The sequence below is a fragment of the Mus musculus genome, chromosome X (assembly GCF_000001635.26).
Source record: "Mus musculus strain C57BL/6J chromosome X, GRCm38.p6 C57BL/6J".
Classification (NCBI taxonomy): domain Eukaryota; kingdom Metazoa; phylum Chordata; class Mammalia; order Rodentia; family Muridae; genus Mus; species Mus musculus.
Genome location: NC_000086.7, coordinates 143,498,780 through 143,515,093, shown reverse-complemented (window position 1 = coordinate 143,515,093; position 16,314 = coordinate 143,498,780).

Below are 16,314 nucleotides of genomic sequence, written 5' to 3'. Positions count from 1 at the left end.
ATGAGAATAAAAGCAGGACAGGAAGACATGCATGGAGCTTTTCCCTAGCAGTTTCTTCTAGGGGACATTTCAAGCAAGGTCAATATGTAGAATCACTTATATGATTCCAGGAACATGAAACTGGATGTGATACTAAAAGTATAACAATAAGAATGAATCTTGCATTGACTCTTGCATTTTTAAAGAAAATCCCTGAAGTGATCAGGTTATAATAAACCTCTATTCAAAATAAATTAGAAAAGAAAATCTCAATACCTCAAGTTCCTGGTGTTGATGGCTCTGTTAATGAAGGCATCATTGTGCCTTAAAACAATTTATTCTGTTAGAATAGAGTGTAATGCATAGAAGTAGCATTATACAGGCTGAGAACGTTGTATTTATGTATTTAGAAATGTGTTTCTGTGTGGGTGTGTGTTTGTGTGTGTGTGTGTGTGTGCGCGCGCGCGCGTGCATCTGCACACATGTAGAAACAATTAATAATAAAATAGGCCATGAATTTGAAAGAGACCAAGAAAGCATATATGGGAGGATTTGGAGGAAGAAAATGAAAGAGTACAATGATGTAATTATAGTTTCAAAAAATAAAAGAAATTATTTTATAAAATAAAATACATTTGTCTTAACTTTATTTCTATTTAAGGTATAGCTAGTTATGTAATATCTAGAAGTTCACATAAGATTTATTAACTACTTTTCCTATCTCTGTGTATGTTTGAGAATTTTCAAATATAGAGGAGAATAAAGATGTGGTCCCTGTCTTCTAAAAATGTCAAGGAGCAGGGCATGTCTGTAATTCCAGGTATTTGTGAGATGGACTCAGGAAGAGCACCACTTCAAAACTAGCCCACACAATAATTTCCAGCTCAGTGTGGACTACAAAGGGATACCAGCTCTTAAGAGCTAAGGATTCAGCTTAATGGTAGAGCAATTATCTAGCATGTCTGTGCCCTGGAGTTACATCCACTGCCCCACATTAAAAGATTCTCTTCTCCCCCACCCCCCATCTCTTAGAACAACTGGAAGGAACTGAGTATTAGATTAGAGGTAGGCTTCAAGTAGTGCTGTACATATATTAACTCATATAGGTTTCAATGTGTATAGTTTTTTTTTTTTTAATATAGGTGTGGAACTCAGAAGGTCCATAATAGCCAAGACAACAAGTAACAAATGCTGGCAAGAAATCAGAGATAGTGGATCTCTAATACACTGTTGGTGGGAATGTAAATTATATGGCAAGTATGGAAAAGAGTATGGATGCCTCTCAAAAACCTAAATATAGAACTACCATATGATCCAGCATCCCCACTACTGGGTTTACATCCAAAGGAAAAGAAATCATTGTGCCAAAGAGGCATCTGCACTCCCATGCTTATTGCGGCATTATTCATAATAACCAAGATATGGAATCAACCTAGTGCCTGCTCATGTATGAATGGATAAATTAAATATAGTATGCATATACAATGGAGTATTATCCAGACATAAAAACCAATTTCTGTCATTTACACAAGTTGGAAGAGAACTGGAGGACATTGTGTTAAGTGAAATAATCTAAGAGGCAGAAGGACAGATACCACTAACATGTAGAAACTAAACAAGTTGATTTTACAGAAGGAGAGCAGAGAAAACGGTTGTCATAAGGTGACTAGGATATAGAGATAAGGAATATATAGAATATTGGTGACTATATAGAAAAACATCACTAGATAAAGGAAAACCTCCAGTGTCCTATATCATGGTACTATTACTAATAGTACTACATTGTTGATTCCAAAATAGCTAGAAGAATTCTCAGTGTTCCTAACATAAAGAAGTTAAAAACATTCCAGATGATAACCATCATATATTTTATTATTATAATAAAATGCACATTGCACAGCATAATCTGTATAATTACTATATGTCAATAAGAGTATTTTATATCTATTTTATTAATGTTGAAAAGGTTCCCTAAACAATCTCCTAAATTTTATGACTGGATAAGGACACAGAGGCCTCTTTTCCCTTCACAATTAAATGAGTTCCTTTTATGAATAAGACTTTTTTTTTCTTCAAAACTCGACTTCTTGGTAAACAAAATGAGACTCTTTTTCAAATCTATGTCTCCTTGTGAACCTCAGAACAATGAGTTGCTAGCAAGAAGAATGTCACCTCACCACGTTTTTGGAATTGATGCATGGTAAGTGTTGGTGCTCTGAGTCTTCTCTTTGAAAGTTAAAGCATGAAGGAAATGCAAAACTATTTTAGACATTTTAGAGTACACATGGTAAAACACAAATAATCCAAAAAAGCCATGCATACACACTGTGTATGTTCCAAATAAGATAAAATGGAATAAAAGTGTATGTTCCAAATAAGATAAAATGGAATAAAAAATGTAAGCAAGGGAGGAAAAAAAACTCAAGAAACAGAGTTACGTGAGGAAGAAAGGCAGACAAATCAAAGAAAGTCAGAATAAATCCAAATATATTTCTAGGATTTCTATAAAGTACAGCAAATACTTAAATTGACATGATAAGCAGGGTCAGAATAAATAAAATAACAATATCTAGTTGTAAACAGCTTACCTTAATTTATGTCTCAGTAAAAAACACAGTCGGTTTTATAGGGGGTAGAGGAAGGACTCTTAAGGGAACTTCTAGAGGATAAGGTTGCATTCCTAGCACCAATATGGTGTTGCACAACTCTTTTGTAACTCCAGTATTACAGGATTTAATGTCCTCTTCTGGCCTCCATAAGCATCACAAACATATGATTCACAAATATAATGTAGAAAAAACACCTGTCCATATAAAAATAAACTGAGTTGAACTCAATAAGGACAACAACAATAGACGTACCAAAGTGGATAGGAGAAAGACCACAGGCCTCAACCTACCTGAAGAACTACAGGCAACTAAAGAATACAAAACACCGGAGTAAAATAGTCTAATTTATACAACTAACAGATGTATGTAGATATATGCAGGTGATAATAATAAATAAATAAGAGTCCACGAATTTGAAAGAGAGCAAGGGGGTTATATGGGAGCATTTGTGGGAGTAAATGGAAGGGATAAATTGAAAAAAAATGATAATCTCAAAATAAGGAAAATAATTTTAAAATTATAATGGAGCTGAAGAGATGGTTCAGTGGGTAAAGGCACTTGCTGCCAAGCTTGGTAGCCTGAGTTCCATCTCTAAAACCCATACATATGATGGAAGAAGTAAACCTTCCTCTGATATCCCAAAACATAAATAAACAAATAAATAAATAAATAAATAAATAAATAAAATGTAAAAATAAGAGTATTAATTTTTAAAAATAAAATACGACTAAATCATAAATCAATCTAAAATACAACTGTAAGAAATCCTTATACATGTAAACTTAAAATAACATTTAGAAGACCTCTAATCAAAAATAATAAAGAAACTTTTGCATATTCACAAAGAAGAGACAGCACAATTATTGTGAGTCAAAACATATGTGTTTTGAATTAAAGTCAAGTGTAGAGGAAATAAAATTTTTCTCTAGAAGGAAAATTCAGAATCCATTAATTAAATATTTAGCTTATCAAATTAAAGAAAGACTATCAGAACAATAAATTCCCAAGAAAACAGAAATAGTGAATATGTGTAAAGCATGATTGAAACAAAAAACAAATGTATAACATCAATGAAGCCAAGATGGAGTTTCTTTGAAATAACTAACTACATCCTTACAGCAAGAGTAATCATGGAGGGGGGGCAGGTCATAGAAATGTACACTTCCAAATCTCACAATTGTTGTTACAGATGCCACAGAGACTTAAAAGATAAAGTAAGTTAGCATGAAGAAGTTAAATATACTTGAAAATGTAGATTTCAGACTGGATACACTATTAAAGGGCATAATTTTTAAGAGTGACATAAAAAATATCGGATTCAAAAAGTTCCCTAGAGGTTGTCACTGAAGCCTTCCCTGTCACTCTTTCTCAGCTGTTCATCTGAAGACATCAGTGTCACTGCCAAAAGTAACTTTCTTGCTCTTTACTGTGGCATTTGTAACAACAATTGTGAGATTTGGACATGTACATTTTTATTACCTATTCCCCCCACAAACTCTCCATGATTATTCTTGCTATAAGGATGTAGTTAGTTATTGCATGGGCTTCCACATGGTTTCTGGTGACAACACAGACCATGAACACAGTCCCTGGCCACAGTAGTAGGCTTGCAGACCCAGACTAAGACTTCAGAGGCAACCCGGACCCTGGACTTTACTACAGCTTTAGTATAAAATGTATGAGTATCAAATTATGGTAATATATAATTAAGACTTTAATATTACTGAATTGGACAGTTATACTTTGCCTTCCATAGTATTAACTCCAGGAGTGAACAATTTACAATGAATAAAGAAAAGAAATGAAAGAAAAAAGCCTTTAGTGCTTGGCAAACACAATAAAGGTGACCTTTTTCTGTCTAATGAAAGATGTGAAAACAAAAACTTCCCCAACCATTCTCTAACCATTCAATGAATCAGAATATAGAATTGCTCCTTCAGGGAAATACCATCTTCATAGTACTATCAGACTAGATGTACCAGTCCCTCAAACTCTTCCATAAAAAAAGGAAATTAGTCAGACTCCATAAGTTAGTTTGATAATTAAATGTGACCAGAAACATATCATTAAGGAATATTGTAAGTCTCACTCGTAGTAGATGCAAAATTTATAAATAAAACATCATTAAACTAAATTCAGCACAGTATAAAAAATATAATGAATATTTACCAGGTTGGGTTTATTTGAGAAATACAAGCTTACTTCAGAGAATTATTTAATACAATTTTGCACATTAGTAAATTAAAGAAGTCAAAACATTAATTATACAGAAAATACATCCAGTATTATCTTTAATTCACTTAATAAAAGAGTCTCAGCTAGCTAGGAATAATGGGTATCTTTTTATAGCAGATAAAGGACATCATGTCAGTAACTACACCAATCATCCTTACATTACAAGAATGAAAATTGTTCCATTTAGGATTGGAGACCAGGGCTGGAAAGATGACTCCAGCAGTAATGGCAGTTGTTGCTCTTTCAGAGGACCCGGGTTTGATTCTCAGCACTTACCTGGCAGAGTGTTTAATAGAAGTAAAAGACATTCTTGCCTTGTATCTGTCCAAACAGAAAGCAACTGAATCTTTCATCATTACACACGATGTATGCTTTAGGCTTTTTAAGTGCTCTTTATGAGAAGTTTGCTGTGTTATTTTTTAAATCTGTGATGGACGTTCAGTTTTGTCAAATGCTTTTCTTTATTTTCTGAGATCATAACATTTTCCCTCTAGTATGTTAATATGGTAAATTACATTTATTTTTAAATGTTCAATGAATTCTTTATTCCTGGAATAAATCCCATTTGGCAATATTTATAAATTTAGTATATTGTTGGATTTGACTCTCAACCATTTTGTATAGACAATTTCCCATCAATATTCATGAACAATACTAGATATGTTTTTTGTTGTTTTTGATGTTTCATCCTTTTCTGATTTTGGTATCAGGGTAATTTTGTTTCCATAAATGAATTGGGAAGTTTCTTCATTCTGTCTCTTAAATGAAATTTGCAGTAAACATGATATTTCTTCTTTAATTGTTTAGTAAAATTTGCGAATGAAGGTATCTGGACACAAAGTTATATTTGGACCTAAAGCTGCATTTGCAGGAAGATTTTTGCTGGTATATAGTTGTTCTTCTTGAAGGAGTCTTGTTAGCTCTTCTTTCAAGGTGTTATAAAATATGTTGGCACAATGTTAATAATTATAAAAGTTAGTAAGAATTATAACTAGTTGCTAGACTTTGTAGATAAGAGTAGACTGTGTAGTTCTGCAGCCTTTCTTCATACTGAAAATTTTTGTCCCCTTTTCATTTCTTGATCACTTTGGCTAGAAGCTTATCAATTTACTATTCGAAAGGACTCCCATTTTTATTTTCCTGCTGTCCTATTTCTTAAGCTCTGTGTGTGCACATTTGTCTCCATCTTTTCATTGGCTTTTCCATTTTTTGTTTTTGGAAAGTTTTATAATCAACTTCCAGCTACATACTACAAATTCTAATGTGTGATTTCAGTTGGTTGAAAATATTTTCTCATTTCCATTGTGATTTTTTTATTTCTACATAAATGTTACTTGAAAGTATATTGTTTCAGTACTCAAGTATTTGAGAAATACTGTGTTTTCTCTATTTTCTTTCATATTCTCTATCTCTCACTCTTTCTCACTTCCGTATAACAAGATTATTTTTTGAGATTGTAATTTTGCGACAGTTCTACCTTCTGTTTCCTCCTGCTAAACCCTTGCACATAACGCCCCCCCCCCCCCAACTATTCTTCAAATTCAGGGCCTCTTGTTTTTTGTTCTTGTGTTTATTAACTATTATTGATTGCATGTATGCAAATGTATATACACATGTATTCATAAATATAACCTGTTAAGTCCATAAATACTGCCTAAATGTATGTTTTCCGTGCTGACCATTTGACACTGGACTACCACTTGGTGTGTTCCTCTCTGGGGAAGTCCACCTCTCCTATTACCATTTTTCCTCAGTTGCCTATAGTAATTTATGTAGGGTTGAGACCCCATGGACTTTTCTCCATCCAGTTTGCTGTCATCCTTGTCCAGCTCACATTTATACAGTCATGTTAATAAAACTTTATGGATGTTGCTTCTGATACACAATCTCACAGCAAACTCCATGATCCTCCAGCCAGGGCTATCCAAGAGACTCCCAAAACTATTGTTGCCTTTGATTATCCCCCAGGGGTGAGTGGTAAGTCCCTATAGCCAAAAACACCATGTACTTCAGTAACAGGACTCAGAGACCATTGAACTAGAACTGCCCTGAAAGAACCCTCCTTGAGGATGACTTTGCAGGATACAAGAAGGTACCATGCAAGTTTCCAAACACAGGAGGCAACATCCTAGCCAGCTATGATGCTTATGAAAAGTACTGACAAACATGTCATACTAACCCCTCAGGGGGCAGTAGTGGCACACATAGCTTGGCTGTAACCAAGTTCTGGCTAGACATAAGACCTGCTCAACAAAAGGGAAATCATGCCTGATACTGGAAACAAACCTGACAATTCCGTGCTAGTGAAGTAATGGTTATTGGAAGAGAGTCTGTAACCAATAATTTACTAAACCAGTACAATCCGTAACAACAACCTGTCCTTATACCCAGAGATAATTATAGTCTTCACCCCTCATCATGGAAATTTCTCTGTACAATAGACAGAGACCACTTCAGAAAACCACAACCAGTCAATATGCAGAGACGTGGAGATAGATAGATAGATAGATAGATAGATAGATAGATAGATAGATAGATAATAGATTGATATGATGTGATATATATCATGGTGGCTCACAACCATCTGCAATTGGATCTGATGCAATTCTACCTAAAAATATCTGCCTGTTAGAGAAATACATTTTTTTTTCTCAAAACCTTCAGGATCAATCCAAGGGCCTAATGAATGTAAGACAACAACTCTATCACTGAGCTATACCAGTAGGATTAGATTATTTACTTCTTACTGTGTTCTTAAAATTATTTTATTTTAGACAAGTCTTATTATATTGTGAAGGCTTTCCTTGAACTAACACTTCTACTTCAACCATCCCACTTCTTAAATTATAGGCATATGGCATTATACCCCAAATCATTTCATTTTTAAAGTGATTATTGATGCAATTAGCTATTAATGTATCCTGATGGTATTTGTTTTACCTGGTCTTTGTTTTTCCTTCCATATATGCAACTTCCTTTTAAACCATGTATTTTTATGATTATATTTTCTTTCCTTTGTTGACCTACTAGCCATAACTTTTGTTTTGGTATTTTAAAAACTGTTTCAAGATTATTTAAACTTTTGTAAGTGATTTAATACTATGTTCAATTTAATTTATATCATCTCATATATAATGTACAAACTTAGCATAATTCAACACCTTCCCTCCCATCCTTTATGCTAGAGCTGACATAAATTTTACTTTTACATATTTATAAACCTCACAATTCACTGCTATGTTTATTTAAAGAATAGGGTGTCTTTTATGAGATTTAAGTAATATGAAAGATGTATTTACAAGGGTATTATTCCGTTTGGGTCTCCTTAGTCCCTTATGTATATCTATATTTCCATGTGGTATCATTTTAATTCTACTGAAAAGACAAACTTTAACATTTCTTGTGCAAGACTGCTTCTAGTAAGTATCTAAAGCTTTTATATATATTTTAAAAGATATTTTCTCTGACACTGAGGACATTTTTAAGTGTCTTCTCCCTTGTACTGTTTCTAATGTGATATTTATTATCTATAATCAATTTTTTTCTGAGAGTTTTTCCTTGATCACTGGTTTCAATGATTTTTTTAGGATGTAGTTTGGTATTTTCTTGTGTTTGGATTTTCTAAGATTCTCTAATTTGTACATATATAATTTTTTATCAACTTTGGAAGTTTCACAATGGTTAAGTCTCCATCTATTTTGTCCTATATGTCCTATTTATTATATTTTATAATATTTTATGTATGTAACTACACTGTCTTCACATGTACCAGCAGTGGGCATCAGATTTTCTTACAGTTGGTGGTGAGCCACCACGTGGTTGCTGAGAAGTGAACTCAGGACCTCTGGACGAGCAGTCAGTGCTCTTAACTGCTAAGCTATCTCTGGAACCCCAAGCCTTCATTATTTTTAAAAATATTTTTTCTTGGGTTTATTTAATTTCTAAAAATGTCAAATAAAATTAAAGAAAGTGTTCTACTGTCTTTCTTCATGGTGATAGCCATGTCAGTTATAGGTTGACACTTAGTTGGTTTCTCTTTGTTTCATTGGAAGCTAGTAATATAACATTATATAAGTGTACCAACATTTGATTAACTAGTCAAGTATTAATAGAAATTCTATATTCTAGGATTTCTGATATTATGCTAAATTAATTAATGCTTCAATAATATTGCTTTTTTTTTCTTCCTGGACATTTTAAAATTTCATCCTTACAGTCAAATATTAAAAGAGTAGAAACTTAAGATGACTACCTTGTCTGGACATGGGCCTTTGCAGGTAATTAGGATTAGAAAAAACTGTTGGAAAGGCATCCAAATGCTAGAATGCTGGTAGCTTTAGAAGATAAAAAAAGACCAATGTTTTGTGGAATCTCAAGACTCTGTGGGCAAAGAGAGTGTTATATCTCAAGTGGCCTTTTGCCCTTAGGCCAGAACTGTGAGCCAAAATAAATTGCATTTTTTTTTATAACTTTGTGACATTGAAGATTTTATTTTTAGTTAATTTAAGTATGTGTGTATGTGAGCTGGGCAGTGGTGGCGCATGCCTTGAATTTGCTACTTGGGAGGCAGAGGGAGGTGGATCTCTGTGAGTTCAGTGAAAGCCTGGTCTACAGAGTTTCAGGACACCCAGGGATACACAGTGAAACCTTGTCTTGAAAAACAGAAAACAACAAGCTAAAGGGAGAGACAACCTGTAGAGACCTTATCCAGAGGTTAGGCAAGGCCCCTGGTCGAGGGATGGAGTCACCCACCCATCTCAAAAATATAAACCCAGAATTGTTCCTGTCTAAAGAAATGCAGGCACAAATAGTGGAGCAAAGGCTAAAGGAAAGGCCACCTAGAGACTGCCCCACCTGGGGATACAGACACCAAACCCAGACACTATTGCTGATGCCAAGAAGTGCTTGCTGACAGGAGCCTGATATAGCTGTCTCCTGAGAGGCTCTGCCAGATCCTGACCAATACAGAGGTGGATGCTTGCAGCCAACCATTGGACTGTGCATGTGGTCCCCAATCGAGGAGCTAAAGAAAGGACTGAAGGAGCTGAAGGTGTTTACAAACTCATAGGAGGAACAACCAACCAGACCTCTTCCCTCCAGAGCTCTCCAAGACTAAACCACCAACCAAAGAGTACAGACCCATGTCTCCAGCTGCATATGTAGCAGAGGATGACCTTGTTGGGCATCAATGGGAGGGGAAGCCCTTGGTCCTGTGGAGACTAGATGCCTCAATATGGGGTAATGCTAAGGTGCTGACGTGGGAGTGTGTGGGTTGGGGAGTCCCCTCATAGAAGAAGGGGGAGAGCAGATGAGATAGGGAGTTTGGGGAGGGGAAACCAGGAAGGGGGATAACATTTGAAATGTAAATAAATAAAATAACCAACAAAAAAGAAAGGGAAAAAAAGAAAAAGCAAGACAGAAAAACAACAGGCTATGTGTATGTACCGATCTCCTTTTTATAACATTGACTGTGTTAAAAAATTTATTTAAGATATTTTTTAATTAGATGTTTTCTTCATTTACATTTCAAATGTTATTCCCTTTCCTAGTTCCAAAAATCCCCTATACCCCCCTCCCCCTGCTTCCCAACCCACTTCCTGACCCTGGCATTCCCCTATACTGGGGCTTTAAAGTTTATTTAACTAGAAATGTGTGTGTATGTACGTGCATGTGTTACCGAATGATACACATGTGGAAATCAGAGGACAACTTTGTGTTGGTGAGTCTCTTCTTCCTTTTTTTATATGAGTTTTGAAGAATAAATGTTAGTTGTCAGGCTTGACAGCAAGCACCTTTCCCTATAGAGCAGTCTTTATAGCTAGACATTGACTTCAGTTACTAACAGAAAACAGGCTAATGCAAATACAAAATACTTATACCTCTGTGCAAAATATATCAAAAGAATACATTTCTGAAGTCAACACACTGAGTTACAGAGTTATGTGCAGTTTGAAATTTTTTTATCCCAGTCTAGTTATCAGCAACAACCTGTGTGTGTACCCAGCCAATCCAGAGCTTTGGATGGGGAAACCCTGGAGCTCTCAGGGCAAAAGAAAGTCTGTTTGCATGTCCTGTCTATTAGGGTTTTAGCATTTCTCAAACATGCAGACACACCTTCAGGACACAAAAGCTCCTATCTAGCAGAAGTCAGTGGCACATGCCAAACCTTAAACCTAACAAGCCATCACTAAGCTAGAAATCTTCATCCTGTCTGTCTGGGGCTATTTATGTGCCAGTAGGGAAGTACCCATGTATCCCATGTCACTTATGAACTTGAATAACAAGAACAACAGCAATTATCAAAAGCACTTAATATTAGCACTTAGTGTGAATTAAAGTAGAGTATCCGTTGTAAGTGTGAGACAATGTCATCTAACAAAATTGTTTCATTGCCTCTCTGTCTCAAGGTCCCACCTAGTGCAGTCAATAGGACTTCTCATTCTCATATGTTCTGTCTTCTTTGACTGTACTGGATGCATACTTGAAACCAGGAATATTTATCTGTGAGTTTGAGATTTGCTATTTTGCTTATTTTTATATGACTTTAAACAACTCACTTAAGGCCTCCAAGCCTCAGTTTCACCATATGTGAAATAAAAATAGCAATAGTTCTTCACAAATTTGTTATAAGCACTAAAGTCTTTGCTACATCTAAAGTATGCAGACCAGATCATGGTATAGCACATAGATTCATATTCTGACTATCCACTTTGCTGTATTTCATAAATTCCTAATAAGTGGCTTTCCTCGGAAAGGCAAAAAAAGTCCTCATTTGCAATGCTATTGACTTGTGTGGGATAAACACAGTGACCATGGCAGAATTCTAGCTGTCAATATGATTATTTCTGAAACAGAATTGGTAAGGAATGTTATGTAAGGACTTGAAGGCAGAGCTCTGTTTTTAACCGCTGACTTTAGCACTAAAGGGACCCATTCCAAGTAAACTGGGGGGATTGATCACTCAAAGATGATTCTACTTATTCAAATAGTAATAAATCTAATCCTTGGCAATAGTGCTTGGAAATAATTATGGATGAAGCCAGGTACAACGGTACACCCTTGTGATCCCAGCACATCAGAGGTGGAGGAGGAGGATCACGAATTGAGACCCATCATCAGCTGCACAGGAAGTTCAAGGCAAGCTTGAGCTATATGATGCCCTTCTTCAAATCAAACAAAAAAATGAACAAACATATTCAATTTTCACCAGGCATTTTTTAGGTACTGGGACAAACTTACTCTCTATTGAAGGTCATGTCTAGTGGTCCATGGCATGGATTGAAGCTTCAGAGACCAAGTATGACACTCAATAGTTATGTAAATTACAGGGCTGCGGTAATCCTCAATGTCCCATGTACAAAATCAGAGTGACGGAACTCATCTCCTATAAGTACTGGAAGGGTTAAATGAGGTAAGGCATGGCAAGGAGCCAAGGATATTTACTGGTTCAGAGTAAATTGTTAATTAACAAATAGCTTCAACTCAGCATTTTACAGTAGAGATTTTATGTTGGATTCTTGTTTATTTTAAATCATTTACTTCTATTTAAACAACAACAACAACAACAACAACAACAACAACAACAAAAAGCCAGGTCGGGTATCAGAGAGGGACAGCAAGCTGTAAGACCGATGATGGAATTTCTTCTCGGTGTCTAAATCCCACGAGGGTTTTACAGATTTGGCAGCACCTGGGGTCATGTGAGCCACACAGACCCAGGGCTACCTGTGGGCGCAAATGATTCCTATTCCATAATTCTCCCTGCAGCTTAAGTTGAAAGTTCAAATGTAAACATGTGTGAATATTCAAAGATACACAAGAGTTCAGATGAAATGAGAGAACAGAGAAGTAAGATGAAGAGCAAACAAAGCTATCCTTCTTCCCCAACTCTCAGTTTTGCTGAAAACTTTTCATGTTGACACAAAACAGAGCTTTTTCTTTTTCTTTTCTTTCCTTGTTTCTTTCTCCTCCTCCCCCTCCTATTCTTCCTCTTCATCCTCCTCCTTCCTTTTGCAAGAATTTTTTTTCTGAAGAGCAAAATTAAAAAAAAAACTTCACTTTCCAAAATTAGTAGACTGTGCTTTTGAATTAAGACCAGCCACGTGACTCATCCCCAACCTGGGAGAACATCTGGGAGTCAGCTTGCCACCCTTTCTTTGCCAGAGCAACTGTTTACCATATGGAGAGATCCAGTCCTGGAAAAACAGAAATACCCCAACCAATGCAAGTGGCGTGGCATTTGCAACTCTGGTTAAGAGGAGTGTCAGAAAGATTGAGGGAGTGATGCAGTTTCCCCTGTCTGTTTCTGGCATGAAAACATGCTATTCATTGTGAAATATGGCATGTTGTGGAATGCTGGCAAACCCTGCACATCAATAACAGCAGCTAACACCTCTCCAGTGCCTGGTGCACGTTCGGCATTGCGTGTGTTGTCTTACTTCATCCTCCCAAGCAATCTACTTTACAGAGACTCTACAGAGAAAGAAATGAAGCTTTGTGGAGGCTAACGGAACTTATCCCAAATCACGTAGCTGACACTAGGTTCTAGTCGTATCACTACTCTGTTTTGGATCCCTACCACACAAACACAGTGAGCTCGTTTCTATATGCATTCCAGGAGCCTGGGCCATCCCTTCATATTTTGTGTTCTCCTAAACACAGAAAAAAAAATATGCCCTTAACATTCTTCAGCTTCTTTCTAGATGATCTTAAATGGCTAAAAATAAAGCTGGGAAAGTCCCAGCAACCACACTGTTGGCAATGAGCTAGTCAGGGCCACCGCAGATAGATGTGTATTTGTTGAATTCCACAAATGTACCCAGCCAAGTTGGAATAGGGGGTGAGTTTAATTTCAAGCAAAAACAAACAAAAATCTTGCTTCACTCGCCAGGCTAGTGAAAGAGGCCCCTTTTCTGAGTTCCCTAACTAGGCAAGTGGATTATGGGTTAAGTGGGAAACAGAAATAGACTGTTCTCAAGCTAGGATTCACTGTCAAATAGAGAGGTTGGGTGTGGAAAGACTGCCTTGGAAAACAGAATGCTTGCAAACTCACCCTCTTCTGAACAGTGACCTTGTGATCTGCCTAACTGGGATCCTAACATCTCAGCCATAAGCAATATGATCATTTCTCTCCAGGTCAGAGTCTCCAGTAGCACATGTGGCATGATTAGGTGAATAATAAAAGACAATCCTCGTCATTCATGTATACATTGACATGCTGAAATTAATAATCTTTATACTCCCGTTTCATTGTGACACTATCAGAGGCAAGATAGGTAATCAAGAAAAGTATCAATAGATGAATAGATAAGTAGAATATGATTATATGGTCTACTATATTTTAATATTATTCAGCCTTTAAAACAAACATTATGTCATTTGTGACCCTGTGAATAAAACTGGAGAATTTTATGCTAAGTAAAGTAAGCCAGACATAGAAAGCCAACTACTTCATGATCTCACTTATAGACACAATCTTAACATATTTGTGTTCATGGTAGTAGGGAGGTAGAGTAAGGGTATCAGAGGCTAGAGAGAACATGAGTGACAGTATTGGAATTTACTCGCAAAAGGGCCCAACATTTCACTTAGACAAAAGCAGTAATGACTTTTGAAATCTCTTTTATAACAGGTAACAATATGCATATATATATATATATTCTGATTATCCATTGATATATGTATCAGAAAAAGTGGGGATATGGGGGCTTGAGAAACTGCTTAGTGGTTAAGAGCATTGGTTGCTCTTCCAGAGGACTCAGGTTCAATTCCCAGCATCCACATGGCAGCTCACAATTATCTATAATTCCAATTCTAGGTAATCCAGCACCCTCACAAAAACATACAGGCAAAGCACTAATGCACATAAAATGAATAAATCTTTTTTTAAAGGGGGTATTTGCTGAGCCCTTCTACTCCAACATACAAGCCACAAGCAAGGTGATGGATATGTTAATTACCTTGATTCAAGATTCAATTACTCTGTAGTCTCTATACGTATCAAAACATCACGATACCCTATAAATCTATGACTCACAATTTAAATTGACATTAAGTATAGCAGAAGGAGGAAGCCCTGCTAGGAAGACAAAGAGGGAAGATGCAGCTTTGATTCCAAGCTGAAGGGATTTTAGTTCTCATTTTCATCTCCCCCATGCCAACAAGGTGTTATCTGTGGAGGAAACAACTCATTTAATGTTTCCTATGAAGCACAAACCTGTCTCCTTCAACCAAGACAAGTCTCTTCCTTTGTTGAGCTATAAAACACCTAATGTATTTGAGATTTTGGAACATAATTATGTACACAATCTCCCCTGGATTGTTCCCAGTTAATAATAAAACCACAGATAGTAGTAAAACAGACTGGCCCTGTTGACTTAGATGCTGAGGAACTAATCAATAGTAAATTATACAAACTAGATTTACATAAGGGGATGGACAAAATGGGAGCTATTTGTGCACAGGAATGGTGCTACATTCATATTCAGAAACATCTTGTTTATATTTAATCCCTCCCCGACTCCCCCCACCTTGTTACCCAGCCCCTTCATGTAGAACTTAAGTGCCTCCACTTCACCAGAAACAAAATAATTTTATTTTAAGATTACATTCTCTCAGGGAATCACAGAGACTGCTATTTGACCCTTCTCTACAAAACTGTCTTTTGTTGTTTGCTTTGGAGCCCAGGGATGGGTGATTGGCATTCTGCTAATATTCAAAGAAACCTCAGCCTGCCAGAGCCCGTGTAACTCAACCATTTCTGCATATGCTCACTGAAGCAAGAACACAGGCTGCTGTCTATAAAATAGGAGAGTACCACAGAGAAATGAATACTCCTGAGAATGGAGAAATTCATATCTTGAAACACCATTCTCAGGCACTGAGGAAATCTATATTAATCAGTTGAAATGGAAGGCCATTTTGTTTCAGAGCTAGTCAATAGCTGGAAGGATTTCTAACAATAAATTCTGATAAGCTCTGAATTAGGTACTGAAGGGCTGAAAGATGATGGGATATATAGTCCTGTGAGCTGAAAAAGAAACACATAGCATCCTAGGTTAAAAGGCCACTGAGAAAAGGAAGAGAAAGCTCCAATTAGGCCACCTTTAACTTAAATTGAAATTCTTTCTCCTATGGGAATAAAACACTGTAGCATATTGTGCATAACATAAATATTATTACCTTAGCCATTTTCTCAAGACAGAATTTCTCTGTTTAATAACACTGGCTGTCCTGGAACTCTCTCTGAAGACCAGGCTGACCTTGAACTAACAGAGATCTGCTTGCCTCTACCTCTGGAGTGCTGGATTAAAGTCCTGCACCTCCACATCTGACTTTATCTTATTCATTTTAAGTGTCTAATTCAGTCCTATTCAGCACACTAACACTGCAAACCAATCTCTAGAAAATGCTTCCTCTTTTAAATTCCTAATTCTTTAAAGTACCCATTACCTTCAACCAGCCCCTGTGCACACGTTCTGCTTTCTTTCTC